Source organism: Balaenoptera physalus (genome assembly GCF_965194825.1).
Source record: "Balaenoptera physalus genome assembly, chromosome: 5".
Lineage (NCBI taxonomy): Eukaryota > Metazoa > Chordata > Mammalia > Artiodactyla > Balaenopteridae > Balaenoptera > Balaenoptera physalus.
This window is the reverse complement of record NC_138884.1, coordinates 59,553,842-59,579,208: the sequence shown is the minus strand read 5'-3', so window position 1 is coordinate 59,579,208 and position 25,367 is coordinate 59,553,842. Positions and strand designations below refer to the sequence as shown.

At 37.0% G+C, this 25,367-nt stretch overlaps 1 long non-coding RNA gene across 2 annotated transcripts in view; it reads right to left on the bottom strand.

Annotated features, from left to right (window-relative positions):
- Nucleotides 1–884: 884 nt before the first annotated feature.
- Nucleotides 885–25,367, bottom strand: part of LOC309661895 — a 33,586-nt gene continuing 9,103 nt past the window's right edge. For both annotated transcript variants that reach the window (XR_014264346.1, XR_014264347.1), the window contains exon 3: nucleotides 885–25,265. This is a non-coding gene — a long non-coding RNA (uncharacterized lncRNA). The remainder of the gene's footprint in view (nucleotides 25,266–25,367) is intronic.

Here is a 25,367-nt window from a genome sequence, read left to right as displayed (position 1 = left end):
ATGATTTTGTAGACTCTCTGACTTGTTCTCAAACTTAGAAACAATTTCATCTTGTGCCTTTCTCCATCCTAACTGGAAGCCAAAATCTCTTTAGATGGATGATACTGGGTGTGGAACACTCTTGGATATAACAGTTTTATTTTAAATTGTGAATATTTACATCTGCGTAAAGTTATATCCTTTGCCACAATCTAAATTTCTAATGAAACATTCTAGATCTCAACTTTAAAATATGCTAGCTTTTCCAAAATTCTCCTAAGGTTTAAGTGGCTAAAAAGTTTGAAAGAGACCACTGACCTATATCATGCACGGCCCCTAGAAAACTAATCAGATACCCATAGTCAAGTGGAAAAGACAGGTTACAAATATATTGTCACACATTTTAGAAGAGATGTATACTCAGGGGATTGTGGGAAAACACGGTTAACCTTAGGGTGCTGGGACTCTTGGGCTGTTTCTTAGAAAATAATTTATTTCTTATGCTCCAGACCAGGCATGAGCCAACTTTTCTGAAAAGAGACAGATAGTAAATATTTTAGGCTTTTTGAGTCATGTGGTCTCCATCACAACTATTCAATTCTGTTGTTGTAGTAGGAAAGCAGCCACAGATAATATATAAATGAATGAGCACTCAGTGTTCCAATAAACCTTCATTTACAAAACTGGCAGTGGACAGATTTGGCCAACATGCCATAGTTTACAGACTCCTGTTGTAGATGGTGGTCAATTATATGGTCATCTAAAAACCATTTAGTACCTAGTAAGGCACAGAAAATGTCATGGTGTGGGATATATAAAGAGAAGTAAATGTTAAGTATTCTGTCAAGAAACACACAGACTAGAAGGGAAGAATAATGTGAAAATAAATAGTTACAACAAAACGTGTTAAATTCTATGAAGCATGTATACAGCCCAAGGTTAGCATAGAATGGAGTGTGGCTAACTTACTTATATATCATCTGCCTTCCCATTGCTGTCCCCAGGTACCACTTAGAAATGGCAGGACCTAGAGATTTCAGACTTGGAACGAACCTTGTGTTCACAAAATCTGACTCCTTATTATACACATGAGGAAACTAAGGCCCAGAGAGGGTATATTTTGTAATATTTGACTTGCCGCAGTGCACTTTTGTAGCAGAAAAAGATGTGCTAAATTAAATTATTTACACAAAGGGTTTGTTCTCAGAGATTAGCCATACCTTTTTTTTTTATTGAGGTATAATTGACATATAACATTATATTAGTTTTAGGTGTACAACATATTAATTCAATATTTGGATACATTTTGAAAGAATCACCATGGTAAGTCTAGTCAACATTCATTACCGAACACAGCTACAATAAAAAAAAACCTTTTTAAAGCCATATCTTATATAAAATAGTGCAGAAAAAAATGTGCGCAAGGAAGATTGATAAACATGTCTGTATTTTTTTATTTATGTAATAGCAAGGAGAAGCCCAAGTCTCTTAAAGTAATTATTATGTTTCTCACCTTGAGCTCTGTCTTTATTTAATTTAGCATGGTGATTTTCTGCAACATTTAATATTTGCTGGGTTGGCACATATATAAGAATGGGGTCAAGGATTCCATTTCACTGCAAATTTTATAAAGCATTGTAGTGGAAAAGTGAATATCAGAGAATACGTAAAGACACAGAACTGAGAACAGGAAGAGCTGGCCAGCAGAGTGAGCCGAAGGACACAGCCTCAAGGCTCTAGGTAGAAATGCAAGAAAGGAGGAAAGTGGGTGGCTGTAGGGACCATCCTGTTGCCTAGTCTGTGCAGCAGAATAATTAGACCTAACTAAATAAATGGGCTATGCATCCCGGTAGCTGAGCCACTTCTTCCCTGCGGCCATGGCATTGTTTATTTTTAAATTATTTAACAGAAATTGAGAATATTCCCCTGTTCTACTATCAGGTCCTGGAGTCAATTGCCTAAAAGCAGTCATTAGGATAGTTGTTGGAAAGCATGGAGATTTGCTTTCAAAGGAGTGCCTATAACAAGGGGTGTATTTATTTATTAATCATTATTTTTTTGACTTAAACAATAAATGTATGACTAAGAATAAGTCAGAATGAATCAGCAATATTTATGCCTTGGGTGGCTCAGTTACTATTTTATCATTTCCAGATTAGATTCTAGAAATTACTTGTACTATATATTTGAATAACAAATGAGCTGGATTCTGGTCAAACTACTGCCCAAAACTACACCAGGCCCAGTGTTCTCAGAAATACCTTGAAAAAATAATAATAGAGCAAAATACATTTTAAATGCACTTTCCAGCCTTTGGGCAAAGGAGCAGATCACTCTGTTCCAGAACAGACAGCAGTCATATGTACCAGAGGAGACTGATGGGTACAAAAAAAGAGAGTGAAATCCTGACAAGTAGCTAATGGCTGCTTTTAGGATGAAGCCTGCTGCAAGATTATCCAAACTCAATATGGATTGACATATATACAGATGGAAGCTGAACCTGCAAAAATTAAGTCCTTTGGTAACAAGCAGGGCTTTTAGTTTTATTTTGTTTTAAGATAAAATTTTATTTCAATCTTTCTTAAAAATAACCTGGTCCTATCAGACAATGAAAACACGGCAGAGGTTAAAAACAGATTCTATTATGAAACATGTGAGAATTATCCCCTCACCAGTCAGCGATTATTTTTGTACTTGTACAAGATATTGGATTGGCCAAAAAGTGCCTTCAGTTTTTAAGTAAAAATAAAAGACACATTTTTCACTTTCACCAAGAACTTTATTTAAAAATGTATTCACCTTCTTGTTCCACTACCTTTTGCCATTTTTCAGGCAACTTCACAATTCCATCTTCCCAAAACTTTTTACCTTTTTGAGCAAAGAACTGTTCCAGGTGCCTTTTACAGTCTTCCAGGGAGTTGAAATTTTTTCCATTAAGAGAATTTTGTAAAGACCGAAATAAATGGAAATCCGAAGGTGCAATGTCTGGTGAGTACGGTGGATGAATCAGAACTTCCCAGTCAAGCTGTAACAGTGTTTGCCTGGTCATCAATGAAACATGAGGTCTTGCATTATCCTGATGGAAGATTACTCGCTTTCTGTTGACTAATTCTGGACGCTTTTTGTGGAGTGCTGTTTTCAGTTGGTTTAATTGGGAGCAGTACTTGTTGGAATTAATCGTTTGGTTTCCTGGAAGGAGCTCATAATAGAGAACTCCCTTCCAATCCCACCGTATACACATCACCTTCTTTGGATGAAGACTGGCCTTTGGTGTGTTTGGTGGTGGTTCATTTCGCTTACCCCATGATTTCTTCCATTCCACATTATTGCACAGTATCCACTTTTCATCGCCCGTCACAATTTTTTTTTAAAAAACGGAATGTTTTTGTTACATTTAAGCAGAGAATCACCTGTGGAAATACGGTCAAGAAGGTTTTTTTCACTTAACTTATGCAGAACCCAAATATCAAAGCGATGAACATAACCAAGCTGGAAATGATTTTCAGTGCTTGATTTGGACATTTTAAGTATGTCGGCTATCTCCCGCGTGGTATAACATTGAGTGTTCTTAAGTAATGTCTCGATTTGATTGTTATCAGACTGGTCCACCCGACGACCATGGAGCACCGTCCAGCGAGAAATCTCCAGCACAAAACTTCGCAAACCACTTTTGACACATTCAATCAGTCACAGCACCTTCTCCATACACTACACAAATCTTTTTTTGCATTTCAGTTGTGTTTTTACCTTGCTTGAAATTTAATAAAGCATAATATGCTGAAAATACTTCTATTTCTTCCATCTTCAACACAAAAATTCACCAATTTTGATGTCTTTTTTTTAAATGGATGCTGATATGACAGCTCTCACAATACAATCTAACAAGGTTGTTTCGAATGAAGTTAAAGACAACTAAGCGCTACTGGAGCCATCTTACAGAAAAAAATGAAGATAACTTTTGGCCAACCCAATATATTGACTAATTTGTGTTTGTGTTCAAGGACAAAAATTGGATTCAATGACAAGTGTGTGCATAACATCCAGAGAAAAGAAAGCTCAGGCAAAGCTGAAGCTTGTGCACAGTAACAAGGAGACACAAGAATGAGACGAATCCATGGAAGGAAGTCCTCCACTGGGCTTGACCTGGAAACTTCCCACTTGACCTTTTCCCTTCCTTTGCTACCTCATGATTCCTAGAGAGTCTCCTTTTCTCTAGCCTCTGTCTTCCAACCAGACATACCTGGTACATAAATATTGGGTTGGCCAAAAATTTCGTTTGGATTTGTCCATAAGATGTTACGGACTTTTTGGCCAACCCAATATTTGTTGACTAAATAAAAGGATCGAAAGGACTCGGGGTAGAAAATTTGGAAAATCTGGAAAATTAAGTTGGAAGGAACTGAAAGTCACTCTAATTCACCAACCATGCTGAGGGGATCAGAGCCATCATGCTGAAGCAAGTTCATCCACATTTCTTTATACAAACACATACACACATGAAAACATTCAGAAGACTGAAATTTTATATACTGCCCAACAATATATAACCATTTCCTGGTTTGTATATACCTCTTTAAGTACTATGCCTTTTTTTTTTTTTTTTTAATGAATGAAAACGAAGGGCACTGTTGCTAAATATTTAGAAGTGTGAGGCTACCATCCCAATGATTTTACAGAAAAGCACCCATCAGTGTCATATCCTCAAATACTAATTAGGACAGAAAAATCCCCAATTGATTCTCTCTCCACACATACATAGGAGTGGACACATGGACTTTCAGTGTTATAATGCTGTGCCCATTCAGTTACAAGGACTCCCTGTCTCGGAGCAGTGTACCTCAAACTTTAATGTGCATGGGGGATCATTTGGGGACCTTGTTCAAAGGAAATCTTTGATTCAGTAGGTCTGAGATGGGCCTGGAATTCTGCATTTCTAACAAGCTCTCATGTAACACTGAAGTTAATATTCCATAAACCACACCATGAATCACAAAACCTTAGATGATAAGAAACTAGATTATTACAAACAATAGTGTGAGCTCACAAATGTGAGAGATCTTGCCAATTGACCCAAAAGTAATGTGCCGCAATCTACAACCTGGTTGTTAAAATCTACTTAACTTTCAGCAGATATGCCCTACACACAAGGTCAGAATGGCCTTAAAGCACAGAGAAAACAATCCACCACTGTGAAAACACTTTCTGTTGATTCATCTACTTAATGGGACCACCTCTACTGCTCCTCAGATCCCTGATAAGCCCAACATCGTCACAGACAATTTTAATCAGGTTCAGGCATTGGCCCCCTGGAAACTGAGATTTCTTTCTGATCTAATTATCCTTTCTATTGGGGAAAATCATCCGTTGACACGAGACAGATAAAGCCTTTTCTCAAGAACGCCCAATGACGTAAACGCAATGTAATTGTACTAGTATCCTGTACTCTGTAAAGAGACTGAAGTAAAAGTCTGAGGTCATCTGTAAATAGCAATAAAAAATTACCCTAATAGTTACCATTGACTGTCCTGGGCTTCCTAGAATGTAAGTCTGGGCAGTGAATACAACTTCTAAGATAAAAGAGATCTGCCACTATAGACAGGAAATTGGTTACAATAAAGAAAGAGAACTTTATTTAATTACTATATTTGTATACACAAAGAAAATTCAAGGCTTAAAAGCAAACACCTTCCTCTAATTTCTTCTTAATGCCTCCAAAAGTTGGGTATTCTCTCATGTGTCTCAAGCACTAAGGAAGAAATCTATATAATACCAGTGCCCTACATCTAAAATAATAAGAGAAAAACTTGAAAACCAATGGTGAACACCATATTTCATGTTCTAAGTTCCAACCAAACTTATTTTTAGTAAAAATGACCTAACATTCCTAGACATTAATAGTAGCAAAGCCACTTTGTTAAACCAAGAGACCTAAAATCCTAAACTACTTATGTATTAAGAAAACTTGAGAAAATTACATAAGATATCTGAAAATATTAATAACAGTTTTCTCGCAGTAGTCTAATTTAAGTTATATTATTGAGAAAATAAAAAGAAAGTTTTTATGCCAAAATAGTAAATAAGTAACACATGAATGTATATAAAAATGCACATTTTTTGCTTAAGAGAAGGACATGATTGTATCTATGAAGATTTAGGTCTTAAAAGTTGAGGCTTTGAGAGAGACCCTCAAGAGTAGTGAACTGTAGAAACCCCTCTTAAAGGAAGGAAGAACAAATCAGAAATGTTTTCTTTTTTCTTCCAAGGTTAATAAATAGCTCCTAAATAATACATTGCTTGCCAGCAAGACTGTAGATTAAAGAGAAAGAAACATTTCAAAGCACGCATATGGGACTTCTGCACAAGAAGCAATGTTCACCAAGCTACTTTTCCAGTTACTGTTGTGACATAACAAGCCACTGCGAAACTTAATGTCATAAAAGAGCCATTTTATTTTATCACCAGTTCTATGGTTTGGAATTTTAAATGACATAGTTCAGATGACTTCTTCCTGTTCCACATTTCTGAAAACCACAGCTGGGCAAACTCAAAGGCTGAGGCCTGAAATCATCTGAAGTCATGTCTGGCAATTCAAATGTCAGCTCAGTCTAGAACTCTCAACTGACACTCTGAGCTGGAACGCCTTTGTGTGGCCTCTCCATGTGGCCTGGGCTTCCTCACAGCAGGGACGGCTCAGATGAGTCAAACTTCTTATACGGTATCAAAGAGTTCCAAGGCCAAAGTCCCAATTAACAAGGCAGAAGCTGTATCATCTTTCATGATTTCACCTCAGGATTCACACAGCCTCACTTTCATTGCACTTCAATTGTTACAAGCAAGTCAAAATCCCACCTATATTCAAGAGGCAATACTGTTGCATGTGTCACTGGAAAATACAATCTACCACAAGCATTACCAATTTTTTGGAGATTTTTTCTTTTCATTGGCATTATACCTTCATATTCTAGTTGTATGAACAATTCACTATATATGAAATGTGGGGATCACATACTTTTCCATCAAAATGATGCAACATTTCCTTGTTGCTTTCTGGAATTCAATGTTAGCGAAAAGATACTTTAGGCCAGCCTAATATTTATTTCTCATTATATAAACTCCTCTCCATGTCCCATACTGATAGAATTCTTGTCATGTTCAGATTTTGAATTCAAATGCCTGTAGGCCACAGAGAAGGGTTGTGGTAGAAAAATCACCCAAGCTCAAGTTCAGCATTATGGCCAGAAGCCACTAGTCCCAGGACACTGGAAGATATTGGCATCACACTTTCTCTAACTGCATTTTCTAGTTCACTAGAAATTCATGTTCCTGAAGAGAGCTGGATTTTATGACATTTTTCAGAGGAGCTACATGCCTCTTCCTGGCACACTTAGAGACTCCAGAGACTCCAGATTTAAAGGGATAGACAAATTGACAGAGAGAAGATCAGGAAAACTCCCTCTCTTTTCAGAAAATGTAGGTGTGAGTCTTTAATTTCAAAAGCATGCTGTATTTGCTGGGGCTGCCACGACAAAGCACTACCAACTGTGAAAGCTCTATTTAAACAACAGAAATGTATTGCCTCACAGTTCTAAAGGCTAGAAATCCAAAATCAAAATGTTGGTAGGGTTGGTTCCTCTGAGGACTATGAGGGATGTAATCTGTTCCATGCCTCTCTGCTAGCTTCTGGTGGTTCACTGGAAATTTTTGACAGTCCTTAGTTTCTGCTTTATGACCCCAATCTCTGCCTTCACCTTCACATGGTGTTCTACCTGTGAGTGTGTCTGACTCTAAACTTTTCTTTTTTGTAAGTCATATTGGATTAGGGACCCACAGTACTGTGGTATGACCTCATCCTAACTTTGATCACATCTGGAATGATCCTATTGCTAAATAAAATCACATTCTGAGGTACTAGGGGTTAGGACTTCAACATAGGAAGTTGTGGGGAGACACAATTCAACCTGTAACGCATGCTTAATTGTTTTTTTTTCTCTACATGGGAAATCTTTATAAGACAAATATGATCTTGCAATGATGGTTTTTGTGTGAGCTCTCTAATCTTGAATTTGTTGTTCATCGTCTTCACTGTAATTTCAGCTCACATACTTGATATTTTTCATGTGAACACCCATGACTTTTTATTTTCTATGAAGTTTTTAAGTATCTGCTAATAGAGGGCAGCAGTGTTGCCCATTAAACCCCAAATCATGACAATTAGAACTCATAGTTTAGTTTTATAATGTATTATGGGCACTTTTTTCCAATAGAATATCTGCATAATTCTGTCTTGCTTGGATGAACATTAAAATTAGCTTAAATTCCCTAAGGCTGTATGAACCGGTATTGGAATTTAAGGCCAATAATTGTGGAAATTAGACAGAGATTCAATAGTGACCAGAAAATACATTAAGGTAATTATGCTTTGATTCTTTCAGCTGGAGAATCACAGCACTATGAAAAATTTAAAAAAAAAAAAACTTATAATAGCCTTTCATACAACTTAGAAGATTAACCTAATTGAGACTTTTCAAGAGCATGCAATCCAAATACCCAAATAAAGTGCTTTTATTTATGTAGCTTTAATATATACATAATTTATGATTTGGAAGGCTTAGGAATGTCTCCTTTACTGGCATTTTGCAATTTCCAAAACCTTCACAAATTTCCTACTTTATAATTTGTTCTAAAATACACATTGCCTGGAAGAAAACAAAACAGTTGGATCCTCGTAGACCAGCCACCAGGGCAGTGGAGTGGCCTGTTACTAATCATATGTGGAAAAGAGGCCACTTGAAAGGAAGGTTTGGAAAAAAATGTCACCCTTAAAATAATTCCTCTTAATGGGGGACATTACTTTAAAGCTGTATCTCATCTTCATTAACAATCATCTGGAGACTGAACACTTCCAGGACACCTTAGAGCTGAGTTGTGGACATTACTTTCAAGCTGTATCTCATCTTCATTAACAATCATCTGGAGACTGAACACTTCCAGGACACCTTAGAGCTGAGTTGTGGACAGGGAGAAATGACAAACAAGTTTCAGTAGTTACCCACGCTGTTCACTTACCTCTTTGTTCCCCTTTGTTTAATGCCATATAGTGTTCAATGGAACTAGATTGAGCTTTCTTTTCTCCATTTATACTCTGAGTAAAAGCTTGGGAGTTAATCATTATAGCAGTACCTCCTTATCTTCCTTTGTCTTTTGACTTTTGCTCATATCTCAGGAATTGACATTGGGGGTTAGGGGTTCACCGGTGATACTCTCTATGTCACTGCCACTTTCTAGAGCAGAAAGGATATCAACTAAAAAAGAGGAGAAGCGAATTTTATAAGTGAAGTGACTCAAACATTCTGTAAAAAAATCCAATGTCAAGTTATATACGCCTTTATTTTCTTATCTCCATATGTTCATATTGAACGTCAGTCTCATTTCCTATGCTATCTGTTTGCACAATGTTTGACACACAGGAATGAATCACCATCAGTTTTCAGAATAACCCCGTAAGCTTTACACAAGGAAATTCCACTCTCCAAAAATAAAAGCAAAACAATTTTTCATGGAATCTTTGTGATTATGGGGCTTATTCAAAACTGCATTTTATTAGCCTCATAATAAGAAAATACTCTCTCCTTGGTAACCCATTTTACACACAATATCTGCTGGTATCAGGGGCTGGGCTTGATAAAAGAGAATTAATTTGCCTCCTAAAAGAGATGAGGGTAGTAACCAGTCATGTTTCAAATGTGGTTAAACAGGATTGTGACACTTTAAACATGGCGTCCTAGTTAATCACCCACAAGGAGAAATGAAAACACAGGTAATTTTTGTGGCTCAGCAAATCTGTCACTGAATTGAGGTGTATTACTTTTCCAGTACCTTTCCTGTTATATTAGCCTCTGCCAGTATATAATTATGCACCTCTCTTGGTCAGGGAGGGACCTTGCCTCATTTTATGGTAATGAAAAATTGTACAACATGCTCTATGCAGTAGTAGATGGGGCTCACATCTCAAACACTCAGGTGTATTTTACTCCTGTGACTTAAAAGAAAGTCATCTTTCCTATCAGTAAAATGTCCAAACACTTCAGGTTTTATCGATGAGATAAAACTTCAGAAATCTTCCTTGGATATACCCCTCAACAAATCTGCGTGGTAAGCTCTGACTACCTGACCTCTGTCCCCAAATGTTCATTTCTCCCATAAAGTTGCTCTCAGTTTTGTACAAGTAAAAAGAAGAGCCTCATGAGAGTAGGGTCCCTCCACGGGATCCCAGTCCTACAGAATATTCAGCCGCACCCCAGCGCAAGCACGTCCCCGTGCAGCACCCTGAGAGGAAGAACACCCTTGTTTCCTCTTCTGCATGAGCGTTTGAGCCGATGACAGGTGATGCTTGCTGGTCTTCACCTGAGTTTATTGCAGGATGATATGCTCCATACTGGGATATCTGTCCCTTCACACCCTTCAACTCCAGCAAAAATCTGCTCCTCGTTCTATTTTCCCTATCTCTGAATGGACTGCAATTCATCAAGTTGGAAGCCCAGAAGTAGTTTTATACCTGTTCTCTCTCCCTTGATTGCTTCTATTCCTTCGCTTCTAACTTCTAATCTACAACTAAACCCTGAATATTCAACTTGTCAAGATATTTAACATTTTTCTCTTCTCTATACCTCCATTTTATCTATCAGATTCAGATCCCCATTATCTTTCATTATTCACCATGGGCAATCCTGGTTCCCTGTTTTAACCTTGTTAAATCCACTCTCCATATTAATACTAGAATAATCTTACTAAAGGCCAAGTTTTATATTTCAGTGCTTAGAGACTCCCTATTACTGACCTAAGAACATCTATAGTCCTTTATCAAGACTTGCAGAGCCCATTCTTACATGGCATCTGTCCATCCATCTTGTTACTCCCCAACAGGAACCCTGCATTCCAGCCACACCAACCTATTTGTAGCTTCCCCAGGACATTTTGTTTTGAACTTCTATGCCCTTCTTCCATTTGCCAGAAGTAGCATTCTCCCTCCTTAATCCAAATCATAGATAAAATTCATTCTTAGTCAATGTACTAAAGCCATTGGTGATGAAAACAGAGCTGAGAATTTGACAAACACACACTCATTCCCTGCACACATTTTCCCACCACCAGCAGCACACACAAACACATATTCCACAAACCTGAGAAGCTAGGCAAAAAAAGAAATTCTGGATAAAATCTATCGAATCCCTGAACCAACTGATACCTGAATCTGACTCTAAACCTTTTAGTTATATAAGCAAAAAAAAATCCTTTTTTAAAGTTTAAGATGTTTTGGACTCGATTTCTGTTAGTTGCAACATGAGCTCTGATTAATATAAAAAGCCTTAGAGAAATAATTTGTGTGCAGGGGTGTGGAAATAATAAATTGATTGTTAATCAAAAGTTTCATATGATTAAAAACTGAGCAAAACTCATGAATCATACATCTGCTGGCATCACTCAATTACAACATAATATTACAAGAAATAAATGTAGTATAATTGGAGGGTGTCATTAAGGGTAAGCTTTATATCCTTTTGATTTCTATTGATGTTGTTTTTTAAAACTTTTTTAACAGAAACAAACGATAAGATGTCCCCAGAGAATTTGAAAGATGTTAGCAAAGAGTTAATTAATGTTTCAGCACTGGGTGTTGGCATTCCAACCATGAGAGTCCAGTTTACATTGGGTAGATAAGCAGAGATAAAGATCTGTCACTGCTGTTCTTCCTATTCAGGAATGTCCAGTGGAATTTAATAATTGTTGACCTTATATATAAAGCACAGCATTTCTCACCAAGCTGGGAGATTATTAATCTCTTCACTAAATCCTGAGATAGAAATCATTTAGATCAATGCCAAATGCTGGGTCCAAGGCAAACATGCTTCCCTGAGGATCAAAGACCGCTGGGAGTGGTATCGTTAGAAGAGGACACAATTAAGTCTGGCCATTGCTTTTGGGTTGTGTCTCATTCCCCTTGATGAAACCACAACTTCTAACAGTCTCCCTGCTCGTAGATTTCAGTTCTTAAGAAGGAACCAAGGTCGTTCACTACAAGGAGAATTCTATAGACTACAGAAGGTGGATCATGGGACAGTGAAGCAATCCCAACAAGGGAAGGTGTGACATATTCTATCTTTGAGGCATCCCAGCTTATGAGAAATCTCAGTAAGAGTGAAAAGGTGCAGGTTGCCACACTTCATGGACCAAGCTGTAAGAACCTACAGAATGCTAACTCACCTGATATTATCACCAGTGCAATTCTTGGTCTGCTGGCATCTGCTACTATGCTTTGAAAGACCTGCTGGGTTATTATGACCTGAGAGATAAAGAATGGGCATCGAATAATACCCTCTTTTGTTTTCAAATCTAATCTATCTAGAAGCAAAAGGGAAAATTTAGGATATTTCAAAATCCCTTGTGTCTCTTCTACTCCGTTATTCTACTATTCCTTAGTGATTCAGTAGAAGCTCTGATATAGGCATGATTTGTAGATGGTTCAATATGTGAGACAAGGAAAAGTCATGAGGAGAAGGTAAAAACCATACAGAGGCGATTTGCCAAGAATCTACACTTCCATTATATTTGATGACCACACTCTCCTGCCCTCTCCCAATGCCCCGTGACACTGGGAGCTCTAGTGATCCCCAGTACCCCACTGTTCATCCACGCCACACCACTTCTGTCTGCAGCCACATCTGTCTTGCTCTGAGCCCTGAGCCCTGAAAGCTCTCACTGCCTCTTTTCACCTAGCTGTCTTCTATTCACTCTTAAGACTCAGCTGAGATGTCATTCCTGAACCTCTGGGTTAAGCTAAGAACGTTTCCTCTGTGGTCCTACAAACCAGTGGGTGCTCCAAGCTTTAGGAGCAAGAATCACCTGTTAAACATGGAGACTCCCTCTGCATCAGTGGTAAAAAATGAAAGTAAGTACTTGCATTTTAGCAAAGGCCTCAGGTGATTCTTAAGCAAGTTTTGGTACTTTTGATAAGATGTTCTACAGAAGATGCTCTGAGAAACACGAATGAGAAACTCTATGTCTGTCTCTTTTAATAATCTCCATATTATATTAGAATATAATATTAGAATATTCTGGGTATGTGGTTATCTCTCCTTTAAGACCACAATCTTTTTAAAACTAGAGATCACATGTTACTCATCTTTGTACCATTACCATCTAACTCTGGTCTAACAGAGACTAGGTGTCCAAATGTTTGTTGATCAGAAGGACTGAGTTTTAAAATACAATCATTATCTTGCTTTTTATGTAAATAAGTTTTGGTACTTTTGATGGTAAAAACAAGTCCAATTTATAGACTCAATCTAAGTTATAACATGCAAAAGGGCAACTGACTACAGAGAATCTACTATGTTCCAGGTCCTCTGATAAGTACTTTCTGTACACTCACTTGATTAATATTTGACCACAATATTATTACCTCCATTTTAAGACTAATTGAGGCTTAGAGAGGTTAAGTTACTTAACCAACATCACAGAGCTATATACCACCTTTACAGATCCCAAAGGCTGTGCTCTTAAACACTAAATATACTGATTTTTAAAATTCCTAAAAGGTAACCCCATGGTGTGAACTCTATATGAAACACTGTAGAGAGACTCCAGTGTTTTTGCAGTTACGAAGATGAAATGGCACTCCTATTTACTTCCAATAGACTTACCAACTGACTCAAACTAAAGCCAAAGACTTGTCCTTGGTGCCTACTTACACTTAAAAATGCCATGGTGTTCTCAGTTCAAGAAGTCAGTTACTGAGGACAAGTGAGCCTAATGTAGCACTTAGGCCTTCACTCAGTGCTTACCTATTTTTGTTTTGGCAAAATTGCAGTCAGCAAAGAAAATATTACTATATGGGGGTCAGGACCACTAGATTATGTTCACAAATAAAGTAATTAATGGATGCTGTATTTTCTAAGATCTTGCTTGTTTGAGACTGTATCTGACCTATATATTTTAGCACGTATCTGATTGTAAAATCCTTGACTCACACTTTCTTTTCCTCATGACTTAGCTCCATTGTCTCTGGAAATACATGTCACTATGAAAAAAACCTGAGACCAACGTGACTTTCCCCCTTTGTATGTGATGTGCTTTTTCTATGGGGATGCACATATGATTAATTATCACTGAAATAAAGGAACTTCACTAGGATATGTCCTAGTGCTTATCATTCTCTATCAGTATTTCCAACAATGTATAATGGCATTTCAATGTGTAGATTCACTAACATTTTTTTTTCTGGAATGATTTCTCTGTGTTTTCTGGTCATTTGTTCTCCTTTTTCCCTCAGGAAATAATTTTATGAATGTTGACTCTCCTTTGCCCATAGTTGTCCTCTTCTCTCTAATCATTTTTATATCATTGTTCTTTTCTATATCATTTTGTGTGATTTCTTCAAGCATATTTGTCGTTTTCATGATTCCACTTTGTCATGTTAATTAAATTTTTGTTGTCTTATTTAGTTTTTATCTCTATAATGGTTTATTTATTTTTCCCTTCCACATTTTTCTTGAGCTCTGCTACCTTGTTTTACCATCTCTTCTGTTGCTCTAAAATCACTTCTTTGAACTATCTGTTCTAAGAATTCTTTTTTATTCATGGTGCTTATAATCTCTACAAAACTTTGGAGAATTAATATATGAGGACTCCTTGTATTTATATTGTTTTAATATATTTACTTCATCTTTCTTTTGCTTATTTTTCCCCTCACTTTTTAATGAACTTATTGATTACAATGTTATGCATGGGCCCCCAGCAGATTTATTTCTGATTAATATTCACTTCTGAACTTACATTCACTTTGCTTAAGAATAGAGGGAAAAGGATGGGGTGGAGATATTAGAGTGAGCTCTCCGTGTGTAGCCTCCATATAGCTTGTACAGGTAGCTGTAAGCACTCTCACATCAAATCTAGTATTTTCTTTATCCTGGGTGAATTTCTCCCCACCCCCGTAGTTAATGTGGGTCTCAGAAAAGATCTCCTTTATTCCATTTCCCCTAGAGGTATCCCTGGATCAGATTAAGGAATATACCATGGTTTTGAAACTCATATGCTTACAGAAACACAGTAGATGGTTTAAATGGGTGAAATGGGCCAAGTATAAGACATGAGGTAGTGGTCTGGGGTGAACTGCTATATGTGTCGCATCCTAAAGGAAAAACAACTACTTAGTTTAACAAATTGTTGTAAAGTTGTTGCATGAGCTCTCTGTGGCCAGATTTCTTTTTCCATAGAGTTCAAAAGTGTGGAGTTTTTAAAGTGAAACTTCTGAATTTTAAAAACACCATACAGGTCAAACAAAATATATCTGCAGGTTCTCATGTTTGTTTGTTTTTCCGCCACTGGAATCACACGATTTGATTTGATTAGATCGCTGTTGTTGAGGTAACATTGGCTTATAACATTATATATGTTTCATGTGTACATCACTATAATTTGACTTTCGCATGCATTATAGTGTGCTCACCACCAGAAGTCTAGTTCCCATTCGTCACCATAGATTGACCCCTGTACCTATTGACCCCCATGCCCACCCTCCTTCCCCACTGGTAACCATCAATCTGTTCTTTGTATCTATGTGTTTGTTTTTGTTTTGTCTGTGTGTTTGTTTTGTTTTTTTAGTATTCCATATGCGAGTGAGATCACACAGTGTTTGTCTTTCTCTGTCTGACTTATTTTACTTAGCATAATACCCTCTAAGTCTATCTATTCTTCCACAAATAGCAAGATTTTTATCTTTTTGTGACTGAGTAGTAGTCCATTGTACATATAGACCACATCTTCTTTATCCTGTCATCCGTTAATGGGCACTTAGGTAGTTTCCGTATCTTGGCTATTATAAATAATGCTGCAATGAATATAGGGGCACATATATTTTTTGAATCAGCATTTTCGTATTCTTCAGATAAATACCCAGGAGTGGAATAGCTGGATCATATTAAGTTTTTAAGGAACCTCCATACTGTTTTCCACAGTGGCTGCTCCAAATTATATTTCCCCCATCAGTGCACAAGGGTTCTCTTTTCTCTACATCCTCTCCAACACTTGTTATTTCTTCTTTTTTGATAATAGCCATTCCAATGGGTGAGAGGTGATATCTTACTGTGGTTTTGATTTGTATTTCCCTGATAATTAGTGATGTTCAGCATCTTTTCATGTGCCTGTTGGCCATCTATATGTCTTCTTTGGAAAAATGTCTATTCAGATTCTCTGAACATTTTTCAATTGGGTTGTTTGGTTTTTGTTGTGGAGTTGTATGAGTTTTTTATACATTTTGGATATTAACCCCTTATCAGGTACATAATTTGCAAATATCTTCTCCCATTCATTAGGTTGCCTTTTTGTTTTGCTGATAGTTTCCTTTGCTGTGCAGAAGCTCTTTAGTTTGATATAATCCCATATGTTTACTTTTGCTTTTGTGTCCATTGCCTGAGAAGACAGATCCAAAAGGACACTAATTGCTAAGACCAATGTCAAAGAGCATACTGCCCATGTTTTCTCCTGTGAGTTTTATGGCTTCAGGTCCTACATTCAAGTCTTTAATCCATTTTGACTTAATTTTTTGTGTGTATGGTGTAAGATAGTTTCATTCTTTTGCATGTGGCTGTCCAGTTTTTCCAACACCATTTATTGAAGAGACTTTCCCCTCTCCATTGTATGTTCTCGGCTCCTTTTTTGTAAATTAGTTGTATATATAAGGGTGGATTTATTTCTGTTCCATTTATCTGTGTGTCTGTTTTTCTGCCAATACCACGCTGTTTTGATTACTCTAGCTTTGTAGTATAATTTGAAATCAGGGAGTGTTATACCTCCCTTTTTGTTCTTTTTTCTCAGGGTTGCTTGGGCTATTTGGGGTCTTTTGTGGTTCCATATAAATTTTAGAATTTTTGTTCTTTTTCTGTAAAAATATGTCATTGTGATTTTGATAGGATTGCACTGAATCTGTAGATTGCTTTGGGTTATATGAACATTTAAACAATATTAATTCTTCCATTTCATGAGCATGGACTATCTTTCCATTTCTTTGTATCTTCTTCAGTTTCTTTCAACAATGTCCTATTGATCTCAGTGTACAGGTTTTTTACCTCCTTGGTTAAATTTGTTCCTAGCTATTTTATTCTTGTCATTGAGATTGTAAATGAGAGTGTTTTCTTAATTTCTGTTTCTGCTAGTTTGCTGGTAGAATATAGGAACACAACGGATTTTTGTATATTGACTTTTCACTCTGCAACTTTATTGTATTAGTTTATAATTTCCAATAGTTTTTTTTAGTGGAGTCTTTAGGGTTTTCTATATAAAATCATGTCATCCACAGTGACAGTTTTACTTTTTCCTTTCCAACAGTATCAAAAATGAAATGGAGAAAAATAAAAATGCAAGAACATTTTTGGAAATCAATTTAATATAAATGTTAAGGCATGTTATGTATATTAGGCATGTTATTTATTTGTTCATTTCACTTTTGCTCTTGGGAATATAAGCTCTTTTGCACTTTAGAATTAAAAACGAAATCAAAAGCCTTTACTAGGTAAGAATAATCATGGTCAGAGAGCTTAAAGAGAGCTTGAGTTGGGAACTCGCTATTGGTGACTTCAGCAGACTCCACTCTTTCAGGGGCCCAACTTTCAACAGACTCAGAAGTTCTAGAAAAAAATGTTGTCAGGTCATTTTATTGCCCCAATAGCCTGCGAATATGGATGGAGCAAGCTGATGAACTTTTAGGAACTTTTTTTTTAAGAAACTTGAAAAGAAGCATCATTATTTTTAGATAGCCTCTTTAGGGACAAAACAGATCAAGCAGTAAATCAAGCTTTCTCTAAGAACTGACCTTACCTCTAGGGAAAGTGTTTCTAGGCAGCTGGACTGTAAATATTTGCTGAATAAATGAATGAATAAATAAATATATGATTTAATTAATCAATATTGTCTCTGATACTGATGATTGTCTCTGTGGTTTTTCTCTTTCAATAGCCACTTAGCCAGGAAAGGGAGACAGAGAGGCAGCCCTTTGAGCTGTGCGGACTGTGAATAGTTTCCTAAACAGGGCACTCAAACTGAGACTATGTCATTGTTTTACTACCTGTTGCCATAGTAATCATGGGTATGGTCACAATAGCTGAAGACTCAAGTCAACATTTCCCCCCATTTTTCTGGTTGAATTTTTCCCCCTTAAACTCAAAACAACAGAAAAGCCGCTCTTTTCTTTTCTTATCATTCTGACATACTTGTTTGCAGATTTTTGCTGAAAACGGATCTGCTGTAGTTAATAAGAGGTTGTATTAATGTATATGAAAAGGAAGAGTCCTAGAATTCATATCCTTTATGAAAATTTTGTTTCACCTCTCTTTCTTTGAGCTTAACACAATACTTCTTTGTTTAAGACTATCTCTTTAAAAAGCTGAAACAAGTTGCATAGGAATTCTTCCATTGACCTCTACCCAGTAATGACTTGAATTGAAACTTGATTCCTTAAGGCTTCATGTCTTCCTGTGATCTCATGGATCTCCTGGACTGCCTTTAGTAGGACCAATGCTAAAGCAAATACAAGAACTCTGCAATGTTATTTACTGTAAGTCAAATTCCCTCCTACTTCTTCTAAAGGATTTAGTTACTAAAGGTCCAAAAAAGACCCCCTAACTTGTAGGTCTACTGTCAAGACATTTTTTTAACACTGACTCTAAGAAAAGAACAATCGGGCTTCCCAGGTGGCGCAGTGGTTGAGAATCTGCCTGCCAGTGCAGGGAACACGGGTTCGAGCCCTGGTCTGGGAAGATCCCACATGCCGCGGAGCAACTAGGCCCGTGAGCCACAACTACTGAGCCTGCGCGTCTGGAGCCTGTGCTCCGCAACAAGAGAGGCCACGATAGTGAAAGGCCCGCGCACCACGATGAAGAGTGGCCCCCGCTTGCCTCAACTAGAGAAAGCCCTCGCACAGAAACGAAGACCCAACACAGCCAAAAATAAATAAATTAATTAATTAATTAAAAAAAAAAAAGAACAATCATAAAACTGACATTTTTTTCCTCAGTCCCTGGTGCTAATTTCCAACCTTTATCAAACATGCCTACTTCCTCATTTACAAATTATTGGCAATAACAGTGCTCACCACGTGGGTTATTGTTAGGCAGAAAAAAGTTAATATATGTAAAGTGATTAGAAATGTTAATTATTTTTATCATTTTATAATTATTAAGCCAAATTATATTTTCATTTTTAACGTATTTCCCTATTCTGTGGAGAAAAAACGAGTTCATCATTATTTCTGTCCTCAACCCCCAATCCTAATCATGACCAAAATACTTTTCCCTGAACTATGTATTTTTTTGTTGGGTTGAAGTTAGCTGCTTTTGAAAGGTTCAAACAAACAGAGATAGGAAGAGGAGAATATAAGTGGAAGGACTGAAACTTAGAAAGATCAAATGTACTAATATTATACTGTAAGCTTGCAGAGGACAGGGACTACATCATCCATGTATTTTATCATCCACAGCATCTGGAGCACTGCTTTGTGAAAAAATTAATTAATGAATGAAAAAGATAATAGATGTATGAATGAGAGATGCCAAATGACCTTAAAGCATTGTAGAATGTTTGTTCACGGAAGAGTTAGAAATTAGAGTAAATAGGACTTGATGATTATCTATTAATTGAATTCATTTATGTTTTCCTTGTCTTCCAACAGTTATAATGTCTATCGGAAACTGTTACATTCATATCTCAGACTCATCAAAATGAAGTCATAGAAGAAGGGAGGCTAGAGTCTATGAGAACCAGAGGCTTCTCTGGTAAATTCTGTGACAGATTATCATCAGAGTCTTAAACATAGTCTTATACTTCTAAATTTTAAACTTCAGAACCCTTGAAATAAAACTACCATTTAACTAAAAAAACAAAAAAAGTACTGACTTAATATATTTTAGTGAGCTGAGAGTAAATTTTTCACACGAACATTAATTATTTTCCATTTTCTGTCCATTGCCATTTTCATCTTCCAGACTTGTGAAAAGCAGAAGGAAATCAAGTACTCATCTTGGGGGCACAAATGTTACAGGATGAAATGGCCCACCCTAGGGAATCATTGATTGTATCCAGTGGTACTTAATTGGAAATAAAACTTTTTTTTTAATACCCAGTTTGAGAGTATCATAGGTGTTGGTTGATTTTAGAATAGAATGCAAATTTTGCATGAGTAAAATTAAACTTTAATCCAAGTTTTTTTCCCACTTTCAATTTAGATCTGATTCCCAGAACCTCCCAGCCCCTGCTCCCTGCAGAGACAGTCACTATTCTCTCTAAGCCCTGTTCAAGAGCAGAATTTCTCAAACTTTTTTGACCAGGACCCACTTAGCTAGGAGGGAGAAAGAAGAAAATATGACCAATCTACTCCACAGATTCTGCCATGGAAAAAACTTTGCAATAGAGAACTGGAGAGGAACAAAAGAACAACAAAATAGTAGCATTTCAGCAACTTACGCAGCAACAAAGCCACTGTGAAAAGTGTATTCTAAGCATAATTCAACAACTAAATTAAACAATACAATAACAGGAGCAATTGAAAATCATGACTAACTTAAAACAACGCTAATACAATGAGATCAGAGAATCTTCTCTGAAAATTTGGGAAATTCCAATGACCTGGGTATGTATTAGAAGTTCTTACCAAGTAGAGCTTGTTAGTGAGGCTCTTTAGGAAAATATTAAATTTGCATCCTCTTCAGTTTTAGAAGCATAATAATTTTAATTCATGAATCTCAAATTTTCATAATCCCTAATAATTCACTTAGAAGATCTTACTACTCTGTAAGACTTGTTTCAACATAAAAATAAATGTCTGTGGGATTCCCAAACTTTTTTTACTCCTAAAAAATTAGAAACAGAAATTCGAAACTGCCCTTGAGCTTCAGGCTTTGCTGTGAAAGCGCCAGAGTCCAGTGGCTTAGTTGCTGATTATATGCGTTTTGATGCCACAGGCTGGTATGATGTGATATACATGAAAGAAGTTTATAGGCAAAAGCACAACAAATATTTATCTAGCGGTATTCTGTGTCAAACACTGTGCTAGGCACAGGAGCTCCAGAGGTCAGTGAAACAGACTACTACCTCCTCTATACCAGAAGAGGTAAACATTAATCAGATAATCACAAGAGAAGGAATAAGAGGGGAAGGTCCTAGTCTCAGGGGTCAGGAAGTGCAGATGATGAAGGCAGGGCCAGGGGTCTCTAGGCTAAGGGAGGGAACAGAGAGGAAGGGGAGCATGCTGGGAGGGGCGGGGACAGGACGGACCCCGGTGCTTCTGAGGAACTCAGGGAAACCCAGGAACCTAGAGAGCTGGAAGGAAGGGAAGGATTTAGTGGGAGATGAAGCCGAATAGATAACAATAATAGCTAACACTTACGTAGCCAGAGTTCCCCACTTTGAATATGCTAGAAGGGACAACAGAGAATTACAAGAGCAGTTACAATGCTTATAGGAGGTTTTTAAAGAGTTTTACAATATTAACTTTTAAATTTTTCCTAAAAAAACCTATGAGGGAGGGACCACTATTAGTCCCATCCTAGAGATGAGGAAACTGAGGCATAGAGAAGGTAGGAAACTTCTCAAGATGGCCCAGCTAGTGAGTGTTAGAGGTGGGAATTGGTCTCTGGCAGTCTTGGCTCCAGAGTCCACGCCCTTAACTCCTACATTACACTGCGTCTCAGATCACGGATTGCTTGGGCTTTATGGGACGTGTTATCTTCACAACACTGGGCAGTCATTGAAATGCTTTAAAGAAGATAGGACATGATGAGACCTGTGCTTTAAAGACAGCATCCTGGCCACAACATTGGGAAGAGGTGGGAGTGGGAGGGGCTAGGTTGCAATGATTAAACTCCTAGTGAGGAAAGTGCATTCCTCCTGGTTTGGACAAGATGGTGTCTGTGGGGAAGGAGAGAAGTAGACAGATGTGAAAGACACTTAGAAACTGCAAGAAACAGGACCTGGTGGTGGATTGGTTATTGGGAGGAGGTAGTCAAAGAGAAGGAGCATTCAAGGATGATTTCTGAGTTTCTGGATGTAGAAGTGGATGCTCCTTCACAGAAACAGGGAACTAAAAAACAAGACCCCATCATCAATTGTTCCATTGCAACTCCCCAAATTCAATAACTTTTAGAAACTCAAAGCACTATGCTTTTTCCTTGGAAGATAAAACACTATTGTTAATTAGCACTCCAAATTTTTTAATGAAAGGAGAGAGGGTCCATCAAATCTCTCTACTTCCATCTGCTAGAGCTACTTGGCAATCTTCTATCTCATTCTTCCTTCCAGAGTTCTCCATCTTGAATATGCTAGAAGTGGCAATAGAGCAGAAAGAAATTATTCAAGACAAACACACAAATAGGGCCAGCCCAACACTATCACAAAGCTTCCTTGAATGATATCATCTTGTCTTTCTTGTCAGACTAACTTGAAGGAATGAGACGACTTCAGTCTAGCAAGGGAGCAAGTATATAATGGGAAGAAGTAGGTGGATATATAATATATTGAATATAATTATTTCCCACAACAACAGGAAAATAGTTAAATAAAATAATCATATATTCTCACAGTGGAATACTATGGAGCAATTAAAGATGATGTTGTAGGAAAGTATGTAATGAGTGGACAAGACAGATCATTAAGTAAAGAAAGTAGGTGACAAAACAATGTGTTCAATTATAATTTCATTTAAAAGATAGATGTATATGCATGAAAAGAGACTAGAACATATGTCCCAAGATGTCATCATTGGTTATGTGGGAACAGAGGAATTACTGGTGATTTTTATTTTCTTATTTTTGCTTGTATATATTGTGTATCATGACCAGCATCTATTTTAATCAGAGAAAATGTAATTTTCTGAGAAACTTCAAGAAAAAGATGCTCTTTAATGGATATAATTCTCTGGCCTACATGGCTCTATAATCTGTTAATATTCGATTAAATTGTACCGAACAACTGCCAAAGGACCCCATTATAGAATTACAATGTTCTTATCCTCAAGGCCATTGAAATATTATCAACATTCAAAGTGTAGCTTAATAAATTGACAAGCTCAAGATTCAAAACTGTTTCTAATAACCAGGAATTGGGGCTAAAACAAGCAGTTGAACGTTAAAGGAAATAAAAATAAAATTCTACATTTAAGATAAAAACCAAATTTTACAGAAGGACATGGCAGAAACCTGATTTGTAAAAACAGGTATGGAGATTTTAGTTGACCTCAGGTTCAATATATGCCAAAGTGTGAAAACACACAGAATGTTAACTTGCAATGTTTTTAAGTATCCTTTTTGGATTAGCAAAGGTAAGAGAGAAAGAGTCTTTGCAGTTCTCTGCACTATATTTTAAGGAATTTGACAAACTAGAAAAGTGACCTGGGTAATGAGGAGTTTAAATGCATGCCAAATGAGGTTCTTAGCTGAAGGGGCAAGTGCTATGGAAGACATGATTCGTTTTTCAAACGTTGGAAAACTTGCAATGTAAAAAGAATGGATTCCTTCGGTGTGAAGGACAGAATAAAGACAAATGGATAGATGCTACTGGAGGTAGAAATTACAGTGTAAACTTCCTGAAAACAATAGACTTTACAAATATAAGCTGTTTCAGTGATGGTAATGGTGGCACTGGTGGTTATTTTTGAGGCAAGCATGCTGTATACTCTAAAAGCCCAAACATGAAGAAGAAACTTAACTCCTACTTTTCTGCTCTTCATCATGGCACATGGTATCAATGATGCTGTTACTGGTCAATAGTCTCTGGCTTCCAAAGTAATAGAGAGAATAATGCAGAGAAAAGGAAGAAAACCTAATGGTATAAACTAAAGATAGTTAAGGAAAAGGCAAACATTAACAGAAGACAGACAAAGGAGAGAGGAAGGAAGAAGAGAAGAAATCCTTTCTTTTTGCTTTCCGTTATTTAATCTCTCCTGTGCCTTCTTCAACCCACATTCTTATTAATAGTTTTCAACTGTCATCTTCTCCTTCTTCTTAAAGAATGGATACAGTATGATTCAGTGAATTCTAGGACATTTGGGATCTAAGCAGGGAACTTTAGAACCTCAATAACCACAGAGTTTGCATAGTAATCAACATCCAAAGAGATTGTACAATATGAGAACAAAGTAAAGTTTAGATATACCGATGGAACATGAATTTATAATGAGTCATTAAAGACAGCTGGGGACATATCCTGTTGAGATGACATCACTGAATCCACACTTCCCTGCTGTCTTAAAAGGCCCTTGGTTCTTTTCTAACCATTAAAACAAGTACCTGAATGCCTGGGGCGTCAGACCTAGTGTTAAGATTAAGCCTAGATTTGTCTAGGTGAGCTACAGTTACCTGTCCTGGTGAACAGAAAGGTTTTAGCCTTGGTTTGTTAATTTAAACACAATTAAATATAATGAGTGGATAAAACAAGGAGCTGCAATGGGAGATAAAAAAGAACGGAATTGTTGCATCATAGACACAATGTGTCTCATCTAGTTTTAAGAGACAGAAATAATTGTTGATTCCTGAGAAGAAGCAAATGGTCAGTTCATCAGTATATTATTACTTCTTGATAAATATTAGATGGCATGTCAAATCCTAGATTAAGTCACAAAGATAGTTTTACCTTGGCTCAATCTGATGGTTTTGGAGGAAAGAGGCAGAGTCATATCTTACAATTCTCACTCGGAAACATCATTTCTGATATTACCTTGTGTTTGGAAGATGAAACAAGTCTATGCAAAATATTAACTATAAATTATAATTTTCCTTAGCCATATGAATAAAATGACCAGGTATCATTTCCCATGGTCATGACCCATATCAGCTATGACTTGCATAAAATTGTTAAGCTACTCTATACTGTTGACATCCTGAGGTTGTTTTTCTTTCTGCCGAAGAGAAAAAAAAAAAAGTAATTGTTTCAGAGGGGAAAAAATACTTAAAGTAAATAAGAGATGCCTCTGGTCTAACGTAATTTAACTTGTAGAGTGAGAAGGAGTATAAATCTTCACAATTACAAAATGCTTGCAATAGTGTCATCCTGTGATGTACTTTCATATTTGGTGATGTTCTCCATTACTCACTTGTGGGTGCTACATCTGTAACATGTGTTGAAGCATCTTCCCAGTACATTTTTATGTCTTCCTGTAGATAGGAAGGAAGGCAAGAAAGAGCTGCTCTCCAACACTTGGAAAAAACATTGCTCTCCAAGGGCCAAAAGATAAAAATCAATACATCCTAGGACAGAGAATAGAGGTACACAATTACCCTAAGGAGACAATGGCTCCCAGGTCGTCAGAACTGATTGTTTCACTCCCTAGATGTATTAACATAACAAAG